This window comes from Arctopsyche grandis, chromosome 6 (assembly GCF_051622035.1).
Source record: "Arctopsyche grandis isolate Sample6627 chromosome 6, ASM5162203v2, whole genome shotgun sequence".
NCBI classification, from domain to species: Eukaryota; Metazoa; Arthropoda; class Insecta; order Trichoptera; family Hydropsychidae; genus Arctopsyche; species Arctopsyche grandis.
The window spans coordinates 25424126-25444692 of NC_135360.1; the positions used below are offsets into that span (position 1 = coordinate 25424126).

General features: G+C 33.3%; 2 protein-coding genes across 2 annotated transcripts in view; one reads left to right on the top strand and one right to left on the bottom strand.

Moving 5' to 3' along the window:
• The window catches only part of LOC143913193 (mannosyl-oligosaccharide alpha-1,2-mannosidase IA-like), a 185124-nt gene that overhangs the window by 90596 nt on the left and 73961 nt on the right, over positions 1-20567 (top strand). The window lies entirely within an intron of this gene.
• Positions 17569-20567, bottom strand: part of LOC143913194 (uncharacterized) — a 328592-nt gene continuing 325593 nt past the window's right edge. Inside the window, exon 2 of the mRNA XM_077432848.1 lies at positions 17569-18079. The gene's annotated coding sequence lies outside the window, so the exon portion shown is untranslated. The remainder of the gene's footprint in view (positions 18080-20567) is intronic.

Below are 20567 nucleotides of genomic sequence, written 5' to 3' on the forward strand. Positions count from 1 at the left end.
CATTGAGGACCGTCGACGCTGCACAAGTGCACAATGCGTTCTTGTGCACCTCTCGCCATTATTATATAACGTTTGTGGAATCTATGATTTTCAAACTGGGAGATTTTTAATTATTAATTTATGTTCATATTAAACGCATTATTTATATTTATATTACACTAGTTACGCAATTGTTCACCCATTGAAGAGTTATGGATTCAAATCCAAATACTAATTTCGATCCATCGCTAGCTGAATGATAGATCGGTCGTATGCTGTCGGAGTGTGTCGGCTTTAATTTGAAAATTATTGTTGACAATGATTGATACGGTTCCATGCACATTTTGCAATATCAAAAATTCAATTAATATATGTACATATTCATAACCACTTAAATTTTTTCAACTTTTTAAGACAAATGTTTCACATGACACATATCTTTGTATCCGGTTGTATATTATTTTCATTATTTCATTTGTATTTTTTTTAAATAACATTTGTTCATTATTTTTCCATTGTAGATAATTATGTAGCTTTAATCTGACATAAATAAACAATGACATCTGTCAATTAACTGTGTACATACATATATATATATATATATATACTCTTCTTATAATATTATATTATTTATCTTCTTCTGATCTCTTGCTTTACTAATTGTATGTACAATACTTTTGTGCTGAACAATATAATCGTGTTCATTGTTAGCTTTGTTCTTTTACGCTTTATTTACATACATATATCAGCATTTCTTAAAGTGTATTCCTTTGAATTTAAAGTAAATTTATTATTCCGTAAAAAATGTATCTTACTTTTTTCGAATGGTATTTTCAGACTTATATTTATTTAACTTTTCAAAGATATTTACTTCTTTTTGTAAATAATGAAATACATAGACTATTATAAATACTACACATTATTTATTTATTTATATTTGATTTATTATTATAATAAATACATTATATAAATGGATAGATAATAATAATAACAAAATAATGTCCAATGTCACCTGGCAGGTTGCCTCAATGCGTCTCACCAGTCTTACGAAAAAAAAAACAATAACAAATTGGCAATCATGCATCTCATTCAAATAGACTCGTGTTGAATCTCATGAAACTGACCAGCTCATCACCAACATGACAATCAAACAGGTCCAAATCTTCATCTATCACATTAAGGAACCAGATAGCCTCTACAAGAGACGAGTTATTGAAAGCAGACGTTTTCGCAGCAATAGGTTGGAAAAGTAATCGATGACGCAAAGCTCTACCACATTCAGGCGCCCAAAATTTAAGTTCAGATAAAATCGAAGGGTTGTCAATACTTCCCTTTAATACTCCAAAGAAGTATTTGGAAATGGCAATATAGAATTTAAACATCTTTACGCAAAATTTACAAAATATTTATTTATTTTTATTACTTATTATTATCATATGTGCCATTAGAGGAATTACCCCAAGGCGACACATATGGTAAGACTACTTTTGTGAATCTATTTTAGACATCTATGGAAAATCAACAAAATTTTTGATACAAATCAAATTTGCGAGAATTCGAGATGAAAATAACTTGAAATTGAGGAGGGAGATGCGATTTATTGAATCTGTCACAACAATTTAGCTAGAAAAATTGGAAAATTCTCACACGAGACAGTCGATCTAGACCACGAAATCTCGCCAGCAGTGTGCCTCAGTAGTATCGTGTATGTTTAACTCCCGCTATACTGCTGATTAGACATGGATATAGTCCGAGTTGATCGTTTCTTATCAGAGTTTGCCAATTTAATCTGATCATTGTTGAAACGGTTCCTCAAAATTGGCAAAAAAAATTATACTACCTGCTGTCACAAATCTTCTGTATTTAATATATGTACAATTTGTAAAAATTGTGTACAAATCTAAAATCCATAGATGTCTCAATGGATTAGTTAATTAATTGTTATTGTCGTGTTCTTCAGCTTTTCGAAATACAGTGATTTATGCAATAAAAATGCTGCATTATTTGTAATTAATTGTCTAGGAAGGCGCATGGGGGTCTTTCTGGTATATATATGTATATGTAAAAAATAAAATTTAGGCGGGACTTCAAACCACGATATCTCTATTGGTATGCAATAGCTCTACCAGTGCACTACGCTGTGACTTTATACCTATATATACAGGTAAGAATCTAGTTAGTTTTGCTAGATATGTCTCAACGACGAGTTGGAAAGGGGGGGGGGGGGGGTAAATTTGGGTCCCATTTTGGTTTCATGCTATTTTTCAACGTTACATATGTATTCAGCCACAACAATTTGTTCGTAAATAAGTTTTACTGTACGTTATACATACGTACTTAAATGCTTGCCCTTGACGAATAACAGCTTCACATCATACGAAACGAATTGATTTACACCTGTTTATAGCGTTATAATAGTTGTTCCAAATGAATCTATATCATCGGTCTGTAATATAATCAAATGAACCCCCTGAAATCACCCCTATAATACAGATTGAGAAACACAGCTCGTAGAAGCCAAGTGTCGCCGCTCGTAGATTTCGCTCATTAGTATGGCGTCGACTTCGTTGTCGAGCCTACTGAGAGTTTTCCGATTTTCCACACCCGTTTTTCTCCACATTCGAATCCATAATCGTGCCATGCACATGTAACATACACACTTTTTGTGACCTCCCCTCTCTGTTTCCATTACTCTTTATTGTATATATAATATTTGCATAAATTGTAGTGGCGTTGACACGCTAGCCTACTCCGGCATTTATGTGTTATTATTACACAGCACCGCGTACACAATCGTGTTTTCACGCCCACGTAAATAAATATAGTTATCGCATCGCAAACTCGAAGCACGCTAATTGCTCTGACGCTATTCGCAACATTTATATTTGTAGACGTTTTGCATTCCCAATTAACTCATCCGACCGATTCCTCTAATTCGATGTGAATTATTATATGTACATTATGTATGCTAGAGTGGTGATTTGAGTGACGTGCGCTTGTCTGGTTATGTTTGCTTTGTATTGACGTGTTGTGTTTTGTTTCCGAGTGTACAAAAAGTGTTCAGTGCACTACCTGTCGTTTTGTAATTACTATCATGGAAGTTTTCTAGCGACGAAAACGTCAAGGATATTAATATTAATGGTGTTCGTGAGAAAAAATAGCACCTGATGTCTTTGAAGCTTTTGCTTGTCGTGAAAGATTTTGCTCACACTTTGAATACATTCTCGTTTGCGACAAATGGAACTCTCTTTCGGTCCCTGCTGATTAAAAGTTTAAACTCGTACTATAGTATAATGTAAATACAGGTTGTTGATCTTTTTCGAAGTCAGAAAAGTTTTAGAAAATTTGAATTTTAAATTTTCTTACTTTCACTGTTGATCTTTTTTATAAAATATTTTAATATGGTTTTATTTTTGCGGTTCGTGGCATATGGAATTTTCAAGATTTGGAAAATTTTAGTTTACAAAACTCTTTCAATTTTTCTTTTATCTAATATTTACTTTCTTCTTCTTCCTCGTTTGCTCAATGCTAAAAATCGTGGTCATTGATGTTAGGAATTTTATGGACGATCCACCTCCACTCCTCCCGGTTCTGTGCCAAGTTGAAGGCAGCGTTAAGGGTCGATCCCGTCAGTTCTGTGATTTGGTCTGACCATCTCTTGGAAGTCCGTCCTCTTGCTCGTCTTCCCTCCAGCGTTTCGGTGACTACCAGCCTCCAGGGTATGAAATAACCCTCTACCAACATGCTCTATAAAGTCTCTGTGGGACTGTCAGTTCTTTAAAGATGGAGATGTTCGTGCATCTTGCGAACCATGGTATTAATTTAATAAAAATATACTTGGGATTGTTAGGCTACCATTCAAAAAGACCGCGCAATGCTGGTATTCAATCCCACAGCTTGCAATATAAAATCACCAATCATGTTTGGAAATCGATCGCAATCTTTTTAAGTTTTTTTCTCAACTTAAATACGTCTGAGCAACGCCGGTTAGTACGCAATATAATGTCAAATAAGAATATGTATGTATGTACATACGTATGCTTTCATATGAAGCTTTTTCATAAATGCTTAAATCTCAGATTTCATATTTCTCTTTCTTATGCTTTACCAACGCGATGGTTATAAAACTTTCAAATTAGCAGTCATGGGTTCAATTCTTGGCCCGGTGTTGTTGAACGATCTGAAGTCGCAAAAGCGACTCCAGATCGTTCGTTTCCTATCAGACTTTGCCAATTTTTCTGATTTCATTGTTTGAAACGGTTCCAATTAATTTCGCAGCGTATCCTTATTCGTCGCCATTATTTGAATATTATATAAGTTTGGACCATTGTGGCATTATAAGAATTTCTCATGTGCCACAATGGTCGAAAGTACAACAAAGAGAAGAGAGATAAAGAGAAAAAAATTGATATACATAATTATATAAACAATAGCATTAACAATAAGAGACAATATCAAATAATAGGATACATTGATAGTAGGGGATGTCTTGCAACCACTACCTACAGCAATATGTAAGAATCAGCCCAAATGGTAGAAAGAAGATCGAAATACCACTCATACATATATCACATACAATTATAAAAATAATGAGCGCCGGCTACCAGACAATTTATTTCTCGCAAATTCGTGGTATTTCGAAATTGTTGATTATATGTATGTACTAGATTGTCTATGCTATTGAATTGTATAATGATAACTATTGTAATATTAAAAAAAGTGTATCTCGCCAGGAATGCGCATTTGTTTTACTTGTTAGGCCCTTATTGTATACCTATATGTATAAAAAATAAAAATAAATCTCGATAACAATGAAAAGCTGTATGATTAAAATTGTTTTATTTAAATGGTCGTAAAAATGTTTATTGCAATAATAAAAAAATAATAAAACTTGTTTATTTTATTATCATAAATATACACAGCATAACGAATAATATGATTCATACTCGCGATCTTCGTTTTGATTAGCTGGCATTCGGTCTTTCTTCGCCTCGTTGTTTTTGCAATGAATTTTCAGCATAAGTAGCGGTCGTGTTTCCATAATTAACTTTTATGCAAATTAGAACGTTTCTTGTGCCGCGAATTCCGCAATAATTTAACGGAAAGTTAGAAAAGACCGCGAGTGAAATTATCAAGATTCCGTTGTAAATTGTTAGCGCATATTTGACCCTTTAGTAGCGTCACTACGTAAACGTTCATACATCCATGTGTATGTACGTATGTATGTATGTATGTATATCCTTATAACGCGTATAATTTCGTCATTCATTTCAAATCACACTTTTGTGTATGTATGTTTGATTTATGTTATGTCTGCGATTCCTAGATGACGTGATTAATACCGAGTATTAATCAAAGTCTCACTTGCGGCCAATGTATGTTAATATTCCGTTAAATTATTCAAATTCGCGCGCGGTATGCAACCGATAAAACTTTGCCGAAAGATACACACCAAAGCTTCGGAAAACATCAACAATTATAAAGTGGTGTGTATGTGTAATATTTATGTATGTCTAGGCAAGGTAGGCACGCTATCTTCGTCTTTGTAATAAAAGATATAAAATCTTTCGCGAATGTTCCGGTCGTTTATCTCCGGATATCCTTTTTCTAGAAAGACCTAGGTTTTTCTCGATGTACTTATTTTCCACCGCAGAATTTTCATGTAGAATAGGTACGTATTATCCGTCTGGTGAAATATCCCACGATTTTCGATCCAATATGAAAGTTTCGGCGGAGACTTTTCTCCGTGCGAGTTTCTCGTTTTAAAGTTTTATCTGCGCGTAATAAGTGCTTTCGTCGAGCTATTTGAATTCGAAGCGTGGCTTTTTTTTTTAATAATTTTATATTTCATTTACTTGCCAGTTTCAAATTTATGAATAGCTCAATTGAAAATTCAATAAAATTGGTCACAGCTGATTGTTGATAGATCCCTCGATTGAAGACGCCCCAAGTTGTCTTCCTTTGATATCTCCTATTATGTACCTTTTCCTCTGAAATAATCCTAGGAACGTATGTACATATGTATGTTTCCAAATTGACAAGTTCAGAAATAGATTTGTGTGAAAGCAAAAATGTGTATCTAGTAAGGCTTCCAATCCCAAAATAATAAAGAAAAAACATAAAACAACATTATATAATGAAAAATGGTGGGATGAGCAATGACAGTCATAGTCCACTTGTTTTCTCTGACCCGTTCTGACGCCGGCTTGCCGTTCCCACGAAATGGTATCAACGGCCTGTATTGTGTGGCAGATTTTGCGCTCAACTGCAATGATATTTGTAGCATATTTTGACTGATTCGAACTTAGAATCGATCACTGATCACGTTTTCATGTGTGCCTTTATGACTCTGTATGTTTGTCCTGTACGTCGGTGTATTTTGGGGATTTTTTGAACACCGTTCGTCCAATCGAACTGAAACTTAGTATCGGTTACTGAAATTATTATCGATACGACGCTATTTTTTTTTCAAATTTTCAAATTGACCGGAAATGGTACCTCCCATTATAGGTGTTCTCTTTTTTTTACTAGCCTCTTTTCAGCTTGCTTTCGATTTTTTCGTCTGACAATATTTGGGTTCTTATCGATGAATAATTACTAGACGTTACAAACTATTTGTAAAAAACGAATCAATGTTTTTTTACTTTATTTGATTACATTAAAGGATGTCTTTTATTTAATGTTAGAAATCTAGAAATGGATGCGAACCGAAAATTTAAAGAATGTAGCCAAACTCTCAAAATAAGAACGCCAATATGAGGAGTATTTTTTGCGTGAAACATCGACAGAGTTTGCAAAATGCAATGGAGCCGATTTGAAATATGAAAATATGCAATTGAACATTTTTTTCCTTTGCTAGCACCGGGATCCCGGGATTCGAAATTCCTCGCACCGCAATCCCGGTGGTGAAGTAATCTTCCGGGATTGGAAGCACTAGTATCTAGCCCCAGTTCCGATTAAAAGTATTAAAAATGTATAAATAAATGCATATTTATATTATTAATGTGTGATCTGTTGTTTTAACTTAATATGTTCACTTGGAATACGCACTGTTTTAATTGAAATCCTTTTGTTTTATCATTATATGTAGAATCTGTGACCACACAATTGAAAGCATTACATGCTAACCGTTGATCTATGATGCTGGTTAATTGATGTATTGACTCCCTAATCCAATGTTTTAGCTAATAGAGTTTCACGTAGCTTGTGTAATTCGTCATAAATTGACTATATGCATATAAAATGATATTGTGCGATCGAAAAAAATAAATAAAACGGATCCTAGGAAATAAATGTGAACATTAAAAACCTTCAGAATATGATTTTTCTTGGAACATAAACATGTTTGATTTCAAGTCTCTTATAAAATTTTTCGGGCCATTGACGTCACGTATCCCACCCCATACTCGTCTGAAAATTCGGTCGCAAGTTAACTTAATCAATTTGAGCTCAGAAGTTAGTATTGTGGTATCCAATTACTGGCTCAGTTCCCACGCAGCTTTCTTTATCTTACACACAACATCATTAAATTTGTCGGGAGTTTTGTTTCAGCACGCAATGTAGTTCCGCTCACGTGCGCGTGTCCCTCGTCCTTTGGCTCGGTTGACCCCGGGGGTCCATCCAGGCGATGTGCCTTTAACCTCGTCCGGAATTCCGACATTTCTGGGCTTTTTCCCAGGTGCTTGTCTGAAGACAGGTAACAGCGGTTTCCCCGGGGCCCTGCGCAACTTTTAATGGGCCCCCACTTAGTTTAGATCTTCCCCACCCGCCCGGCCCACCCACCTACAGTTGCTTGCTGTTTATTTATCTTCCAACTCTCCTTCCTCACCTCCTGCTTCCTGTCTTCTGTCTTCCGGGTTCAGCTCCAAGGGTGGACATTCCTCACAGCCGTCGTGGTAATGCAGTGTGCTTTTTATTAAGCAAATTTATTCGCTGTATGTGTGTGTGTGTGTGTGTGTGTGTTTTGTTCTCTCCTGGCTTAAAACTTGAGACGTGCGTCTGTTTTACGGTCATGTTTATTTAGATTTTCTTCGAAGGAAGTTTTAGATACAACGACGAAGAAGCCGGCCAAACTTCATCTCCCTTTGCTCCTTATTAAAATTTGTCTACGTGTTGGTTAGAAATTTTTATATTGTAAGATAAACATCGTTGGAAGTTTTTCCGCATCAATTTCCAGCCGTTGAAAATCATTTTCATTGCCTTGTTCATTTTACATAATATGCTCTATTATCTATGCTAAAAGAGTATTTTACTTATGAAACGGGCCAAATCATTTTTTAGATTTATCTACCTATACATATATACTCGTTTATGGAAAAACGCACAGGTTCTTAACCTATGCACCTTTAAAGAGTTGTGAAATATTTTCAACAAAAGCAATATGTTTATATCTCGAAATTAGTATTAATATAATAATTAGTATTAATATATTATAAACTCATTGTTTTAATCATTGTAAATGAAGAAATTTATTAAAATTTTCAGCGTTTTATTTTGTAAATTTGCATAAATGAACATCTGAAAATACATTTTGTTTTTAAATATATTATATTACATATAATATTAATTTTTTGTTGAAAAATTTTCAATTGCTTTAAGTTCTATACAAAATTAATTCTTTGAATTTCCGCTACCTGGAAACGGAAACTATTATAATATTATACACAACGAAATTAAATGCTATAGTTGTATTTTATGTATGTAGATATGATTATTGTGGACTTAATTATAAAAATAACATGCATAATTGAACTCTATATTTGACAATTTTTAATATATATTAAAGGAAATCATTCTATATGATATATGAGCCGTTATATTTGAAAATGGAATAAGTCCACTAGTCTCCATTTCGAGAAATATTCCGCAAAACATTAAATATCATGTTTTGAGTTTAACCATATTTAAAAATACTGGTGGCATGTAACACGTTTATTCTGCTAGACATATTGAATAAGTGATAACAATTTGTGAATTATGTCAAACAGCAATAGTGTTTTAGGAATAATGATAACCTACATGCTATGTATAAGCACAATACATATGTACATATGTATCGTTCCTTATTCATAAACTAAATATAATAAAATTTACTATTTATCGGAATATTTATTTGTGTCTGCCCCTTTAAGCTGAAAATTGATTGATCTAATTTCCCCGCATAATTCTTGCCGGAAGTCTATTAATATTTCCCAAAGCATTTCCAATGACCGCATTTTCTTCCTGCGATTTGTCTTAATACGTTCAAGTTCGTCGACTTCAAACTTGAACCGATGATATCATATTTTCCGGAACGATCATCCGCGATACTTCCCTCTAAGATTTCCCATCGGAATTTATTTTTTTTCCACCGGAAAAACCTGGTATCTCGGGGAAAATGCACGTTGACAGATGTTTAGCCCGAACCGTCGGAACTTTAAGTGCCGGCGGGCTCCATCGTAGCCCCTTGCTTAAATTTATGGACCGAGCTTTCTTTTCAACTTTATTTTTCGTCTTAATTAAATTCCCGAACCCCTTGTGAGAAAATAGAACGTGTCAATTTTTCCCATGGAAAAGTGTATTAAACAAGAGTATAGGCGAATGTATGTAAGTTTTGCTTAAATGGACACTAAGAGAGTACGTGCACATTAACGAAACGTTTCCGGCAAATCTCTTCCGATGGCCCTTAATAGGGCGAAATAGCAAGGAGTTGGTCGTTGAAAATATGGCTCAGACATTGCCGGAATATAGAATGGGGGCGCTAATATCGCTTCAAGGGTGGCGCAAACTCTATATGTATGAAACATACATACATATGTATATCGACGTATTGTAACCCGTTCGGAAAATGCACATAACATTTGCATAACCGCTTTGTATCGCACTCATACACCCGCGGGGCGAAAGAGTTATCGGGGATTTTATGACGTTGTTAACAAATTGATATTAATGTCCGTTTCTTCTCCTCTTCGTGGTTCTTCTTCTAAATCATGGGTTCTTAAGAGGCGCTTCATGGCCCTCTTGAGGTTCTTATATGAGTTTCGAGGGATCTGTGAAACGAAGGCTTACGTATATTTCGGAAATAACAATATTTTGTAAAATGATATGATTAAAATTTAAGCAAATTGTGGTAGCTTAAGGTTATTCACGTACATCAGTGGTTGCCAAACGGCTTTATATTTTGGTAGTTTATATTTTGGGCATGAACCTTTTTGTTCGACTAATAAAAGATGAAAACCAGTCAAGAAATTGATATTTTTCTCGCATCTTTTGAAAATAAATTATCGCGATGAATACTTATTATAATAAGTATGTATGTACATATATTAATAACTGCTATGCCCGTTCATCACTATTTTGTATGAAATTTTTTTTTCTGTAAGTAAGACATTATTTAGCTGCCAGTAGGATGTTCATTTTATTTAAAAACAACATTCAAAGGAGCCGAATAGTTTAAAACCGGAAATATTGATTATTACGGACGGGTGGATCGATGTCGTTAAATGTACCTATACAGAAGTGCAAGCCTAAATGCAGAAGTAGGTGTAAACCTCCCCGACAAAGAGAAAAAGGAAACTTTTTGCTTTATCTACAATATTTACCACGAAAATATTAACATTTCTATTGATTTTTTTTATTACAAAGCATAGTACTTGCTACAATACATAGCACTTGTTTATTTATTTAATTTAAAATACATATCATATTTTGTAATGAAAACCCCTGTCCATGCATATATAGAAAAAAATAGGCCAATAGGATAATACTGGAAAAATGAACTACGCCCGAAATAGCCCGCGTGGCAACCACTGACGTACGTACTCACATATATATATATATATTTGCATGCAGTCTCTGGCAATTGGTCTGTTGCGGTGGTTTCTAAATCATCATAAATTTCATTGGCAGCATTTAATGTTTTAGGACTAGGAATTTTATTAAATAATGAACCAAATTTAATTTCCATCGATTTTTTAAAAATTAATTATTTTATCAGTAATATTATACATACAACTGCATCGGGTGATTTGTAATACTCGATGAATTTTTACTTGTATTTTTATTTATTTATTATTCCAGACAGAAATTAAGTTGAAAATAAATTAACTTTGTAATTGCAAATTTGAACATAATGTTGTTAGTTTGTCTGTCGTGGCGTCTTTAATTTTGGTAAATATGGTAGGTAGAGACTCGTCTGCAAACGTGGATAACCATTTTTACAATAAGTTGAGTACCTCTGACGTAAATGTACATACATTTTGAAGCGTTAAACTAGAATTTGATGTGCGGTTCGCGGTTTTAATGCGAGAACATTTTAAATTCTCGGTGACGACGAAACGCTTTGTTCAACTCGCTCGAGGAAAAACGGTACCAAATTGTCGAGAATTTAACGCTTTCCATTTAACATTCGTTATGGTGTTCCGTCACCCGCAAAACTCTCCTCAATGGAAACCGTAGTTTTGAGAATCGTTTTCAGGTGACGTGCGATGTAACTTTTGACTTTTATGAGGACCAATATATATGTATACAAGTCAACAGTGTCTTTTCATTAATTCTGAGCTTTGTTCAGTTATTATTTTTCAGCTTATTTACATCTTCCTCCAGGTAGTCCTGCTTCTTCATGGGTAGCGCCAGCGCCATATTGCTCGTTTTTTGTGCAGTTGTTTCTTTTTCCATGATTAACTTAGTCCTTTCAGCTTGTAATTTAAATTTTGTAGTTATTAATATCTTGTACTCAAAGGATTTCACTTTGGTCTTTTTGGGCCAGTCTTTCGTCTTGTTTATAATACATATTTTGGAATCTGTAATATTATATTATATATCTAGATATAAATGTAAGGCCATTACGGGTTGCCCCTAATCGACACTTGGTATTAAACGTACATATATAAATTTAAAATCATATTTATATAGTAAGTAGGATGATTTTTGCCAATTTTTGATGAGGAACCGTTTCAACAATGAAATCAGAAAATTGACGAACTCTGAAAACGATCAACTTGTTATCGTTTTCATAGTCACAAATATCAACGAGTTACAGATATTCAGGTCTGGCAAGCAGAACTACATAAATACACGGAATAAATTATTTTCCATCAAGGTCAACCCTCTTAACTTATCTTATGGTTATATGGTTAACAAGCAGGTCCACAGGCGGTGTGCCAGTGAGCACCAGTAGGTGGTTAACATTAATACAACCACAGAGCAATACTGCTGGCTAAATTCATTTTTTTATTTCAGGCTTTCAATTCAGAATGTAACTAATTACACTGAGCAACAGAAAAATTACCGGAGCGGGGAATAATCAATGTTTACTAAGTTGTACTTTTGATATTCGTTAGACAATTAACTATGTATATGTATTTCAAAGCAATAAAAATTCACAATCAATACAAAAAACATGTGACTATTGATTTACTCACTTTCGGCACAGCAATACTAAATTTGAGTTAAAGACTGCAAAAATCTGTAAAAAGTGCACTTTTTTAAACACATCTCATAAATGGGAAGAAGCCAATAAAAACCATTGTCATATTCGAATTTAGTGGGTCAAACTTAGTAAACATTGATTAGTCTCCGCTCCGGTAAGAAAAAAACGTGATTTTTTTGTTATTCAGTGTTATCATTATCAAAACCGTCATTATTGCTGCCAAACATATTCTCTAATTTATATTGTATTTTTTTTCATATCGCGCCTACTGTATATTATAATAATTGTTACCTTAATAATAAACGTATCATATATATATATATATATATATATATATATATATATATATATATATATATATATATATATATATATATATATATATATATATATATTTACATTAAGCGTATGTTTTATATTTAAACATAAAATCAATCAATACACATTTCTGATGGTTTTTATACATATCCAATTCCACATTCCATAGGAAATCGTGCATACGTTTGCACAGTACTTGCCCAGGCGACCGCATTGCAAATTGCACCCGTCGAGATTGCAAGCCGATGAATACGAATCGGTCGATCAAACACAAAGGACAAACCGCATGCATCGACACAGAGGATTCGACGTAATGGTCTAATCACTCAATTCAAATCTCGGCCAAAACTAAACGAACCCATGCAATTCCAATCGCTCTCTGCCTTTAACATCTGCCCCATAAAACCCACAAGAAGGCGATGCTTTGTTTTTGACCTTAGAAAATTATGAATGTTACCTCGGCGCACCCAAGTGCACTGAACCTTGATCTGGTTGAGTCCAGTTGAGAGCCAGTCTTTGGTTAGCCTTACTTGGTCTTGGGTCAGGCAACAAATGGTTCAATTTAACTCTCCAACTGCTCGTTTACGTATGTTATTATATTATTACCGGTAAACGACCGGCTTACGCGATGCAACAGGTTGATTCAGCGGGATCTATTCGCATTATGCATTTGCTGAAACGAATCTATACACAAATAACAAAGCAAAGTTGTTTGGTTTTGTTGTTGCCGTTGTAAATGAATAGTTTGCGTGTGAATGTGCGAGCTCGTATAAAAACAGTGTATTGTGTCGGGATTCCGTTATTTTCCGCATCGCGTAATCGGGTCATCGTTTAACTTTTACTTATCGTCGGTTAAACGTAACAGTTAAACACAATAATAACTGGATAATGCGCTTACCGCTCTGCTTATTCTGATCTGTGTGCTGTTTTTATTATGTTCAAATGACAATTGTTTTAATATTTGCCTTTTTTTCGTTTGTTACAGGTGAGGATTTCTCGTGCTGATTCTGCTTAGCCTTTGTTGACAAATGTACGTATAATTAACGTGTGAAAATTAACTCTATTATACTTCCGTTATTCGTGATTATTACAAAGCGACAAATGGATTCATAAGTTGCTTCAATGCTAATGGAATTATAATTCATACCTACTTTTCACTTTATACGATTTCTCGTCCTTGTACTTTCTTTTTACTGTACATACATAATTTGTAATGTTGTTTTATTATACGTATAATGAAAAAGGCCAATCATTACTGTATTTTAATGCGCAAATGATACACCGTGACCAAAATCAATAATTTCAAATATTTTATGTGTCGTCATTTGCAGAACTCATTATTTGTGTATCTAATTTACATCGTATATATTGAATGTCGGTTTATATAAATCGTTAATAATATTCGAGTGTATTTGATGACGACTGGGATGATATTATACGTAATAATTAGAGGTCGGAATCTGAAGGGGCCGGAAACGTGCCGCCTATTATTCAATTGTTGTAAATGCTTTGTAAAAAAGGTTCGGCAAACCTTTAACAATGCATTTACAATCTTTGAACAATAAACAGCCCCTTCAGTTTCCGGGCTCTAGTAATAATTTCATATCGGACTAATAATAGTTTTTTGATTATTAGTACTTACTTTTAGTTATTTATTTAAGAATACTTGCGAAAGTGGCATAGATGATGGACCCAAGAAGTTTGTTAATACATAAAGTTATAATAAAAAAATACAAATATCAAATAAGATAAAAAACAAAACAAAACGAGTATAAATATGTAACTCAAAATAGAAGGAAAAAATAAGAGAAAATATAAAAGACAAACCGGAAAAAGGAAGAACTACAAATACCCATTTATTTTAATGAAACCATCAAGCTAATTTTTAAAAAGGATAGTTCATTGGATAGAGTATTCAAAATGTAACCGCTCTATTTGAAAAGGATCTCTAATCAATTTGAAGTAAATATATTTTTGGATTATGAGAGTATGACCTCTCAGATGAGTGTTATTGTTAAACGTAAGGTTTACCATAGGACAATTAGATCACCCCTCATTCTTCTAGTCAATTGAACTAGAACTACATCATATCTATAACGACGGTAATCTGTGTGTGTGTGTGTGTGTGTGTGTGTGGGTGTGTGTGTGTCCTAACTCTCGCCGAACATAATGAACGAATCGATAAAAATCGATTTATTCATTTTTCGACGAGACGACTTTGTCGCGACTCGAACCGATCACCCCAAATAGCCTGAATATGGGTCTAAATGAGCTAATCGTCTCGGACATCGTGCCAAATCCAATTTTTCATTTCGCCTTTTTTTTTTAAACATTAATTGAAATATTCCTTCTCGCCATATAAAAATACATAATTTTAATAATTTCATTTATCGAAGTTTTGAACCATTTTTTTTTCTTTTCATATAAAACAATTAAATATATATTTTTAATTGAAATTATTGAAATTGAAATTAATTTATATTTTAGCGATATTTGAAAAAAAAAAATCAATTCCAGGACGCCGACTCGAACCTACCCCCATCGCGCCCAGATCAATATACACTGACCAGTACACCATGATACGGATATAAAGGCTGCTCTAAATAACGTTAATATTCAATAATCGTACAGAACGTATGGACAACCAATCAAAACGGAGTCATATCTTCGGTAGTTGTCGGAATTAGTCGGGTGTCATGGATCGAGTGAATCGATTTCGATTTGCAGTATCGCTCGGGGCGATAGCTAATAATAATAGAAAAAAATAGGTCTTTAAATAAATAATTGAAAACTCTCTATGGGAGTCTGCGTATTTTTAAGAATTGAAAATTATTACAAATAAAGAATTGAAAACTATCTATGAGAGTCTACGAAAATAACGGTTCCGGTTCCGGATTTTTTTTTTAGTTTTATACGAGTATATAATAATTTTATACCCATGCGATGATGTTTCATCGGGCTATTCACTAGTAGTTATATATTTTCAGTTCTTAAATTTACGACTTATATTATATTAAAAGCCATAAACGAAACGCTATAAAATCCATGTCATATACGGATTTATGTTACGTCAGGCAAGTTACTTCTAGGCCCAAGTTACAGATATGTTAAAAATCTCGACTAAAACATTAATTCTGAAATATTTTAAGATTTCTACTTATACATAATATAACCTGGTAAAATCGCATACAGCGTCTTTGGCTCCGCACCAGCAGTTTTCCGGATGGGCGGTCGACTCGGCATCTGGTCTCTTCAGACACTAATTTCATTTCTGGGTCCAGATTTTCCAGACACTCGTTTCGTCCCTTACTTAGCCGTGCGGGCATAATAAAATGCCTTGAGAGCCCCGCACATTATTCACGAGGAGAGTTATCCGCGTGCTCCATAATGGGGCTGTTACAGTCGCTCGTACCCCAGGCAATGGTAAAAGATGGTGCTCTTTATCACAGATTTGTCATGTAGCCAGGTGGTCAATATTGCCATTCCAAGACTACAAGTCATCTCAATCTGTCTACATATATGTATATGTATATAATATACTGGTGGTTTTACCCGGCTTCGCTCGGTATTTGTAATATAAACCGCTTAAACATGGCTAATCTAATAGTAAACATTTTATTAAATGTATTTGAATACTTTTATTTTATTTTATTTTTTATGAATATTCATTTGTTTTTTTTTTAATTAAATTTAACGTCACGGATTCTACGAACCAAAACATACATACATACAAATTTTCTTTCGAAATTATATAGTAGAGATAGTTTGGTTTATAATTGTTCATATTTTAAACGTAAAATCAAATGTTCATATTATATATGATAGCAATACATGTTTCAAAAGTTACAATAGTGCTTTAAAAAATTGTATTTAATGCACTTCGCACATAGTATTACACAGCACTTCGCACTTAAAGTATTTTGTATCGGATTTATTTCATCAGCATCATCATTTACAGCCAGGTACTGTTCGAGTTCTCTCGTACGCGTTTCTTCTACTATCCTGTCCATTGTCATTTCAATCATTTCGCTTGTTCCACTATGCCAATTAAATACTTTTCACACATTTGCTTGTTTTTTTTTCTCTCAAAATACAACGTTATATACTTGGCTGAATGCATTGAACTTTATGCAAAATTTTGGCATTCAATAACGAAGTTTCACACCCATACGTCAATATTGGCAAAATGCTTAAAATATTTCTTGAAGATAAAATCGACATTCTATTTGTGCTGAAGTATACAATTTATGTGATATTTGTATCTTTTTTCTTTGGTTGCTGGTTTGTTTAAGTAGAGAAATGGGGTTTTCGAGCTTGCGTGCTTGCCTATGGATTCTTAACTCCGAATTCGACCAATTCTAAAAGGCTCAATCTCTCGAATGGAACATATCCTTAATTTCGGTCAGGGTTCTAATTTTATTCCTCGCATATAAAAGAGCTTTATCGCATTTAACGGCAACCGTAAATCTCTCGCTTTCGCTTTAACGTTCTACCCCGTTTGTGCACTTTCTGCGCCTACTACGTACGCTTTTAGCGTTTCGCATAATAAAAGCTTCCCGGTTTTCGTTCTTCTTTCCCTATTTTTTCCCCCTTCTTTCTACCTACATACATCTCTCTCTCACTACACGTATTTCGTCCGTCAACGTGAGATTTCATCTATGGAGAAAGCTGGCGAACGATCTTAAAATACTCGAGCGTGCCAAATTCTTCCGATATACGACGTGTTATCAAAACGTACGTTGAACACACGTGCCACGTACGATATAAAGTACGGATGACAAAACTAATCAGATTTTATCTTTTCTGCTACATTGTAAAGAAGTTTCAATATTTTATTTATTTATTTATTTTTTTATTTTATTAATTGAAAAATCAACAGACAGGATGTACAGAGATAGGTATAAAAAACACAAAAAGTAAATAAATAATATATGTAACACCCGAGTCCAATAATAGAATTTTACAAAAATGAAAAAGATAAATATAAGGAAAACAAATTAAAAAGTAAAGAATAAAGGCATGACAAAATATGTAGTACATTGCATAATTAAACTATAGTATTAAAATAATTGGAAAAGGTTATAAGATAGAATATAAGAAGAAATTGAAATTTACAAATATAAAAAACAAATGAAAAAGGTAAATACAAAATAAACAAATGAAATGGAAAGGAATGAAAGCTATAATATGATTAAATAGCACATTACATAACTAAACTAAAGTATAAAAATAATGGAAATATTGGAAAAATAGAATAGAAGAAAAAATGAATCAATCGGTCAAGATTCTCTTGATGTTAGACCTGAATTGATGTAGGGAAATACCAAACAGATCAACCTCATTCAGCTCTCCGTTAAACATACGATAAACGCGCTGCAGATAAAAATATTTTTGGGAATTAGTATTGAAAGGATCAAGTGAAAAGAGTGCAACGCGTCTAGGGTATCGAACTGGGATTCTGAAATTAACCTTATTCAGTAAATCAGAACAATCAAGGAAACCATTTATGAGCTTAAAGAAGAATATAGCATCAGAATGTCGTCGCCTGACAGAAAGATTGTTAAAAGAAAGGATTTTTAAAATGTCGGAAACAGTAGAATGGGTATAGGTAGGAAAAAGGTAGCGTAAGGATTTAATAAATTTAAGTTGAACTTTCTCAATACAATTAATATGGGATAAATAAAAAGGTGACCAGATAATTGAGGCAAATTCAAGGTGAGACCTTACAAAGGAAAAATAAAGTAATTTTAGTACGTAAGGATCATTAAAGGGTTTTGTTGAGCGGAGTAGGAATCCAAGAGATTTAAATGCTTTGTTGGTAATAAAAGAAATATGTTCAGAGAAATCTAGTTTATCATTGAGTATTACACCAAGATCCTTAATAGAAGATGACGTGTTAAGGATTGAATGATTTAATTGATATTGATTAGTAATAATTGACTTATTTCTAGTGAAATTTAAAATAGAGCATTTTTCTAGATTAATAAAAAGATCATTATTTAAACAATATATAGAGAATCTATCTAGATCTTCTTGTATCTTATGACAATCGTCTATGGTGTATATAGGTTTGTAAATTTTTAAATCATCAGCGTAAAGAAGTATAAAGGAATGTTTGAAGATGTATGAGATATCATTAATATAGAGTAAAAAGAATAAGGGACCTAAATGCGACCCTTGTGGGACACCGGAAGGAATATGTCTAAGTGATGATCTAAAACCATTGAGAATTATGATTTGGTGACGATTTAGTATATACGAAGAGATCCAACGAAATAAATTTCCTCGGATTCCGAGGGACCAAAGTTTATTGAGTAAAAGGTTGTGATTGATTTTATCAAAAGCTTTAGAGAAATCCGTATAAACGACGTCTATTTGGATTCGTTTGTCCATATAAGATGTGAGAGTACTAGTGAAATTAAGCAGGTTAGTCTCTACCGATCTCCCCTTAAAAAAACCATGTTGTTCAGGTATAATGTAGTTTTTGAAATTGGAGAAAAGGAAATTATAGATAATTTTTTCAAAGATTTTACTAATGACAGATAGTTTAGATATAGGACGGTAATTCTCAATAAGATTCTTATCACCTTTTTTAAAAATAGGGGTGATGTAAGATAATTTCCAATAGTCAGGAAATTTACCGTTCGACATAGAAAGATTGAAAAGGATTGTTATGGGAAGAGATAATGGGACAGCACATTTAACAAGGAAAAAAGAAGGCAAACCATCACAACCCGCACCAAGATTAACATTGAGAGAGTTGATGTGACTGAGTACAGTAGATAAGTCAAAATGAAAAGTAGATAAGTTACAAGAAGAAGTATCTGTATTAGAGATAGAAAGGTTAATGGTAGAATCACTATTGAAAGTGGAGTCAAAATAGTCAGCAAAAATGGTACAGATTTCAGAACCATGTGAAGCCGACTTATTTCCATAATACATTACGGAAGGATATGAAGAGGAGGTATTTTTTTTTGAATTTATATATGACCAAAATGATTTGGGATTAGTTTTAATATTATTTTGAATAAGAGAAATATAATTTCTAAAGCAGATTAAAGAATATTTTTTAATTCGAGCTCTTAATAGTGAAAAACTTTGATAATCTAAGGGATTTGAATAAATTTTAAATTTTTTATGGAATTTGTTTTTTTCTTTTATTATTTTAATAAGAGACGATGTAAACCAAGGGGGATATTTGGTACGTTTAGATTTAAGAGTAAAAGGGACGTGGCATTCAATAATATTTTGTAAGGTATCGTAAAATTTTTTACAAGCTAAATCAATATTTAAATTGGACAAAAGTGAATTCCAATTGATATCGCTTAAAATTGGAATAATTGTAGCATAGTCAGCTTTTCTAAAGAGGAAAGTTTTATTATAATTATAATTCAAGGGTGAAGATTTGTTGTAAATTATTGAGATGCAAAAGGATAAATGATGAGAATCTTCATGGATTAGCGTATGATTTGATTCGTCCTTCGCGTAAAGATTTTTAGGAGTGTTTAAAACTTTAAATAATCTATTTCTATCTCACCAAAACAGCTTTCAGTTTGAAACATTCATATATAAATTTATATATTATAAATTTGAAATCATTTTCAAATAGTAGGTAGGATGGTTTGGCCAATTTGATGAGGAACGGTTTCAACAATGAAATCATATACATTGGCAAACTTTAATAGGGAACTATCGACTTGGAGTAATAATTATCTAAGTCTGACAAACAGTACTGCATATATACTCCGAATGAATTCTCTTCAATCGAGGGATTGAACCCGGGAACTCCTCGGCGGCTAGCATTAACGCATATACTGCTGGTTACATATGGTTTAAAATGTCAGCCAAAGACCAAATGATT